The sequence below is a fragment of the Zingiber officinale genome, chromosome 7B, assembly GCF_018446385.1.
Source record: "Zingiber officinale cultivar Zhangliang chromosome 7B, Zo_v1.1, whole genome shotgun sequence".
In the NCBI taxonomy this organism is placed as follows: Eukaryota; Viridiplantae; Streptophyta; class Magnoliopsida; order Zingiberales; family Zingiberaceae; genus Zingiber; species Zingiber officinale.
The window spans coordinates 7,891,238-7,898,383 of record NC_055999.1 but is presented as its reverse complement, the minus strand read 5'-3'; the positions used below and the strand labels follow the sequence as shown (position 1 = coordinate 7,898,383).

Below are 7,146 nucleotides of genomic sequence, written 5' to 3'. Positions count from 1 at the left end.
AACATTTTTTCTATCAAAAATTTTATATCAATACTATATTAAAAATTTGATATATTAAAATTTCGATATATTAAATTTTCAATATCGTATAAATTCATATTATTTATATCAACAACTTTGATATACCAAAATACTTTTAAAAAATAAATCTTATACGGATAACCGATTGGGCGAACATGTGTTTTTCAATCAGCTATTTTTTATTTTTTATTTTTTATTTTTCAGTAACCAAAATATCAGTGGGATGGGAGTACAATGTGACTTTTGCTGTTCCTAAACGCGGCAACAACATGGTCCGTTGTTGGCAATGAAATCCGATCATGCATGGGAAGTCGGTTCCCAGTTTACTTTAGTGCTGGCACAGCAAGTGGGAGCTTGTCAGTGTCCCCTTACCCCCAATTTGCTCAATCAGTCAATGCCCAACGTGCAAAATTATGCTGGGTCGGTGTCTGGAGCATTCCCAGGGCTGCTAGGCATGACAGCTGGTGTTTAATCAGGGTCCTCTGCAAGAGTGATCTTGTAGGGCATTGGCTTCTCGCTGGGGGAGAATTTCCGTGAATACTTGAATGGACACTGTTCTGACACAGAAGGCAAGCTCAATCACCCACCACATAATCTATTGATGACTGCATTGTCAGCCGCTTCTACAATGGGAACATTGAGTCAGGTATCTATGGCTGCTGCTCAACAATTGTTGCTGCTCGTTTTCTTGGAGCTCATGCTGCCCAGATGCAGACCCAATCTTCTAGCCTTACTCCAGGTTTGCTTTTCAAAATATTCTATCATGATTGATGTTTTAAATTCAGTTTGTTGTTTTTGTTAGCCGCTCAACTAGAACTCAAGGGATAACTTGAGAGATAAATTTTCACTTGTGCATATTAGAATTTAGATGGTCTAACTTCTTTACCTGTGTTCATTTGATTACAAATCTCCAAGAGAGTCTCTGACGCTGACATGTTAGAATTATAGTGTCATAGAAGTGGAAAGTTGGCTCTCAGTAAATAATGCATGTTATGTTAGATATAAGTTACTTGCTTTGACTGTTGTTTTTTTTTTTTTTTAACAATATGGACTCGCAAAGTACAAACAATCCAAAGTTAAACTATCAAACAAGTTGCAACATGGTGCTTGCGAGTAAAAAACTATAGTCTACTGCAATTCAATTGCTTCAAATATTCCATTTAATTATGTTACCTGATTACTCGTGATCTGTCAATGCAATTATAGTTATTGTAATGATTGATACTGAGATTTCTTCATATTGATCTATGGAACTGCCTAGATTCTCTTGAAATTAGAAATTACAAATGAATCATCTGATGGTTCATGTCCATTAAAAAATACAGACTTTTGACTCTCTTTGGAAAAATGTGTTCGCTTATCTCCTGTTATGATCACCATGCAGGTTCAATACAAATCAGTAAGTAACCTTAGTCCGCTTCTTGCAGCTGACCTCCTTAAACATTCTTATTCCTAGGTTTTATATTGTTCAGTGTAGCTAAGTGTGCTAATTGTATGACTATATTTCTTACTCCTAGATGGTAAATGATATTATTTAATGTCTTGATTATCTAAGTAGTGATTGACTTGTTGTATAACTACAACTTGTTTTGTTCTTTTACCATCAGCTGCAAGAGTCTTGTGATTCAACTACATGCTGTCTGAATTTCTTAGAATTCTTAATATGTTTAGTCCTAGGACTCTGCTCTCCGAAAAAACAAATAAAGAAAGAAATACAAGAATTTTTATGCTGGAGATTACAACAAATAAATTGTATGTCCTTGCTATTTGAGGTTGACACATGGATGTTATCCCATCTGAAATCAATGTAAAACTATACCATTACTTATATCTAATTTTTTATGATAATTTTTAATTGGATATGCCATTTTAAAGCATGTAGATTACTGGGGTGGGTTTTTTTTTTGTGCGTAAGCCTTCCCCTATCTCTCTTACTTGCGATTCTATTTTAGTTCATTTATAGGATTTATGAATCTTCTTTGTGCACGTTCATGACTTCTTTAGTTTCTATTATTTTTTATCTAGTAAAATAATATCTAAGATTTATTTTTTATGTCATTTTTCATGATGATACACATCCATCTTAGTATTTTTTTTTCTTTGTGAAATGTGTTAATTTTCAACTGTTCAACACTTTTGCTTGAAGTATATTTAGTCTCGGCTCTGATGTGTTTCACTCTGCACAACTTTATTTTTCTTTTTCTTGTTGTTGTTGTTGTTTTACTTATTTTCATTTTGATCTCTTGCTCTTTTCCCCACATAAATGATCTGGAGAACATAAATTAGCCTGTTCAATTGTTAATGTAGATCGTCATGGTTGTGTGCACAGCTTTCAGAAACTAAACGTATTTGTTGGATGCATACAGAAGTTAAACACACGCGAGGTCTGTATTATTGCTCATATTAATGATCCCTCAGAGTATTTGACTATATATGAAACTTAGATAATTTCTCATATACATTTCATTTGTCCGGAGCAAATAACGTCGTCCCAGGTGGAAGGAACCTCGAAGAGTGACCGTGCCAGTTCGGGCATGGCTGCGCCATTGAGATTTTGACAGGGCAGATCCAATGCAAGTAGACAAAAGAGGAAGAAGGTGGCCGACGGCAGCATAAGGAGTGCAATTCCTCGTCTTGATCATCATTCTCCTTGTAAAAAAGGTTTCGCTTCCGCTATGTATTTTTGTCAAAAAAAGGTGCATTTTATCCCAAAACTTCTTTCAACATCAATAACAACCAAATCACCTGGTCATAGTGGTATCATGTTATCATCTCTCGAGTATTTCGATCAGACTATAAATTGAGCCATCGTCATTGTCCACATCACAGGTTGTCTTAGATCGGCATACCTCTACTAAAGGAGCAAGTTTATTGACTATGTGGCTCATATAAGACCTTTGATAGGGTTCACTGCATGTGCAGTGCCAAGCCAAGTCTGCAACTTCCACTAGACTCTTCTGAGTCTCATCGTCAAGTTCAAGGACTCACTCCGTCATGGAATTTAAAATTTTATTTTTCTCTTGAGTAAACTCTCTGCGAAATACTGATACAAGATTATCATCAGGAAGGAATGACTCATCTAGTACTTTTCTTCCGATAATTATCTCCATTAATATAACACCGAATGTGTAGACATCAACCTTCGTGGATACTTTTCCGGTGGCTGTTAAAATGTAGAAGCTCATGTTAGTAAATATTTCTATCAAAATATTTGAGTTATATTTATAATTTAAAAATGAAATATCTTCTAAAAAAATAAAACAATCCACTTACTTGCGTATTCAGGAGCAAGATATCCAAAAGTCCCTACTACTCGTGTCGGCATGGACATTTTGTTATCTGTAACAAGCTTTTCCAACCTAAAATCATGAACATGGCCACGCCGTCGAGATTTTGATTGCGATATTGACAAGGCAGATCCAGCGCGAGTAGATAGAAGAGGAAGAAGGCAGCCAACGACGGCATAGGGAGCACAATTCCTCATCTCGACTATCATTCTCCTCATATACAATCTAATAAGAGAGGTAGAATTTAGTGTTTGAAATGCCCCCATTATATACACCTTGTGCGATTGTATGCCTGGATATGAGGGATAAATAAGGCTAAGTTAAGATATTGATTCAGTATATGCAACAATATAATATAATTAATAAAATACAAATATATATATATAATCTTATAATCAAAATTTTCAACTCTAACATATTCAATGTTTTATTTTTTATTCTGAATCTTTTCTTTTAAAATATCTATGCAATGTAGATATATAATGATTTACTAATAAAAAAAAATTAACCATCCAAATTTAAACACGGGAAATCCTAAAGCTATCTAATATCACAGATAAGAATTATTACTTTATTTTTTATTACTTAATTGCATAATAGACTTCAAAAACAATTACTAACCCAGAATGATCAACAATATTGAATATCAAAATATTTGTACTTCAAATTACATATCTTCATATTCAAAATTTAATTTTAATTTAAATCTTTTTCCTAGAATTCCTATATATTTTTTTTAAAAAAAACATAATAATGGTATTTATTTGGAACTGTCATAAAAGCCACACCATCTATGCAAGTTACTTGAGATTGATTATAATTTTTTTTTCAGGCATTTGAGGTCTATTTGGTAGGATAATTTTTATAAAATTAAAATATAAATTTAAAATTTAAAAAAAAACTTGAAATATGAAAAATTCGTGAATGATTTTAATTTATTTCCTGACTATGAATTGTCTTATTGAGAGCAGTTATTTGCTATTTAATTGTATATTTGTTCTTAGATTGTTTGACTTACTAACTAAATAGATAAAATTTTCATCTTTGTAAACTCGTTTTTTTCTAGTGTAATAAATGTTTTTTTTTAAAGTGACAATGAAAAAGAAATTAATTTCTCTCTTTTTAAAAGAAATTATGAATCGAAAATAAAATTTACCATGATCTACGCTTTTCTTAAACCATTTGCCGGAGCCATCTGCAAATAATTTGACTGTTGTTTCTATGACATTTTATTTTGTATATGAAAAAATGCACATAAAATCAGAAACAACAAAATAATATAAATGAAAAAAAAAAACTGCTCTTACAATTTTCTTCGAGAGAGGGAGAATAAGCTCTGGATTATTGGGGTCTGTCGAACGGCGTCTCTCTGCGTCGTTGCTCTGTTTATTGAGATTTGAGCCCACAGCTGCGGGGAAAGGAGTTGCATATTAAAAAACACACCAATAAATATACTACGCCTTCCAGAATCCTAGACCTTAGGATCCCACCCAAAGTCCTACTGTTGACTATACTGATGACTATACCTTGTTGGAATGGAGGATGAACTGAGATTTGGAGTTCCCTGCTTGAATAGAGGAAGAGAAGGTTTTTCGTCTAATATGAATTAGTCCGATCTTGATTACTGAACTCAAAGTTATTGGTAATTAAGGAGGTGTTTTTCTATGTCCTCAGTGATGAGAATTGAATATTTCCTCACAACTCATTTTCGGTTGGATCTATAACGTGAGTAGACAGCGCGGACTGCGGAGTGTACAGAAGGCATTGGAATCCTGCAGGAGGGCAATCCCTTGGGGTTTACCTCTAGCAGCAGCGAATCAGTAGTACTCCATGACTGCAGATTGCCTCTCTGATCTGCTATTCTGGTCGGCTACGAAGGCCTGCTCCTGCGAACCCGACGAGAGTCGTCGCTTCGGAGGCTGAGGCTTCGGGTGGTTGTGGTCGCCTTCGTACACAATCTCAGCGATCTGCCCGTCAAACAATCTCTCGACGAACACTATTTGTGGCTGGCTGTTGCGAGTGGAGTCAATAATGCTTTCCTGCTCATTAAAAAAAATTGCACAGAAAAAAAAAATTTAAAATCAATGAATACTCAAGACGAACACTGACCAGATTTGACAGGAGGAGAGAAGCAGTGGGCCGAGAGAGCAATTTCGCTGTGGGCTTGAGCACTGTATTTGTTCTTGTTTCCTTGGTTTCCGTCCTGCAAAATGTGGATTAAGGAGAGGCCAAAGCTTCACGCTAGCTGCGGAGTCGACAGGAGGAGTAGAGTTAAACTCTTGCAGCACCCTCAGTCCTCAGAGACTGAAATATATTCTGAAAAATTAAATTCGCGATCTCCGTTTTAAAAATTCAATTCGCGACGTGAGCGAGCCAGGTCTGGTCGTCTATTTAAGAGCCTCAGCATCGAGATTCGTGCGCTCTGGTGCCAAAGGAAAACTCGGCACGTGTCGACTTCGACCCTCCAATCGGGAATTATTTAATAACGTGAAAAATCCAATTTGAAAACCTCTAAATTTATTCATAAAACTCTTGTATTTAGAAAGACGATGAAATTTGAACGATTTATTGTTGGTCTGTTGGTCCACATCACCTAACAAAATGGATTTATTAATTGATCTGGAATTATCAAAGACGTGCACGTAAACATCTTTCATTAAATTCTCCAAACGTCACATGGCTAATAATTAACCTAAGAAATTTGACAAACTCGACGTGTTTTAATGAAGCACACAATATGCAGAATTGAATATCATAATGCAATTGATTATGTTTTAATGGCAAGGCATCAGATCCCTTGACTAACATAATCAATCGCATTAAATTTCAACCCCCTCATTTAAGTTATGGAAAGTAAATACTACAAGTATATCACTATTTTAGGCAGAATTTTGTTTAAATCAAATAAAATGAACAATACAAGTGAGAATTCTTACTACCATATTGAACTGAATCTGTCTAAAAGTTATAGAAATGACATGTTGGATAGGTGGTTACGCTGTTATCCGGAAGAAGACTTTGAACTAGATAAAAAATTGATGAGTTGGAGCAACGAAGAGGTTCTGAGTATCTCCCTCCTCTATGCACATATAGAAAAATAAATTAACATAACGTTAGAGTGAGAATCAGGGAAGAGGTATGATCTCTAGCACAGACACTCTAACACTTAAGTTAGTATGGTGATTGCCTAGAAAATAGAGCATAAGATGAATAGTAGTTTGAAAGCGTGTTCAAGCGTAAGTAAGATTGCTATAAAAGCATATCTCGCCAATGAAGAGAACTCCTTTATAAATCATCTCTCATAACATTCGTAATCATGAGGTAGCAGAGAATATCGGGTATCAGAAGTTGTCCAGTGAAGGAAGATGTAGAGCCTAGGAGATGTATAATTACCGTCCAAGGAATCTTCCATTACTCGTATGTGCATCGCTTTTATAACTTATATCATTAATAAAGCGATTAAGAGAATATGCTATCAAAATGTGTTCCCTGATGGAAGGTGTATAGTTGTCTTAGAAGAAGGCTCCATTGAATGCATATGTTATAATAGAATAAGTCTCCATTGAATGCATATGTTATAATAGAAGAATATTCTCTGACGAATAGTTGTTACTTTCTGACAGGTTATTGTAATTCTCTGACGATGTTGTCCCATAGAGACATCTTAACCAGATTTTTAGCCGACCGACTATATATTATACTAACCAATCGATATAAAAGAAGTAAGGTACCGAGTCCTGTAAGGACGTTCGGCCTCTGGGCCACTCAACTATATATTATGAGATGCTGGGATATGATATTGAAGTAATAGGGAGTCATATCCCCTATGCCCGACTGG

The 7,146-nt window shown here is 35.1% G+C and overlaps 2 long non-coding RNA genes across 6 annotated transcripts; one reads left to right on the top strand and one right to left on the bottom strand.

The window, feature by feature from the left end:
- Positions 1 to 475: 475 nt before the first annotated feature.
- Positions 476 to 2,773, top strand: LOC122005249. The gene is made up of 2 exons (XR_006118355.1): positions 476 to 760; positions 2,329 to 2,773. It is a non-coding gene; the product is annotated as an uncharacterized LOC122005249 (long non-coding RNA).
- LOC122005251 lies at positions 2,416 to 5,666 on the bottom strand. Of its 5 annotated transcripts, none has more exons than XR_006118360.1 (6): positions 5,418 to 5,666; positions 4,835 to 5,318; positions 4,616 to 4,716; positions 4,465 to 4,518; positions 3,295 to 3,600; positions 2,416 to 3,184 (listed from the first exon to the last, which is right to left on the bottom strand). It is a non-coding gene; the product is annotated as an uncharacterized LOC122005251 (long non-coding RNA). The 5 variants fall into 5 exon arrangements; XR_006118359.1 differs by having other exon boundaries at positions 4,465 to 4,503; XR_006118358.1 differs by lacking the exon at positions 4,465 to 4,518 and having other exon boundaries at positions 4,835 to 5,347.
- Positions 5,667 to 7,146: the final 1,480 nt, after the last annotated feature.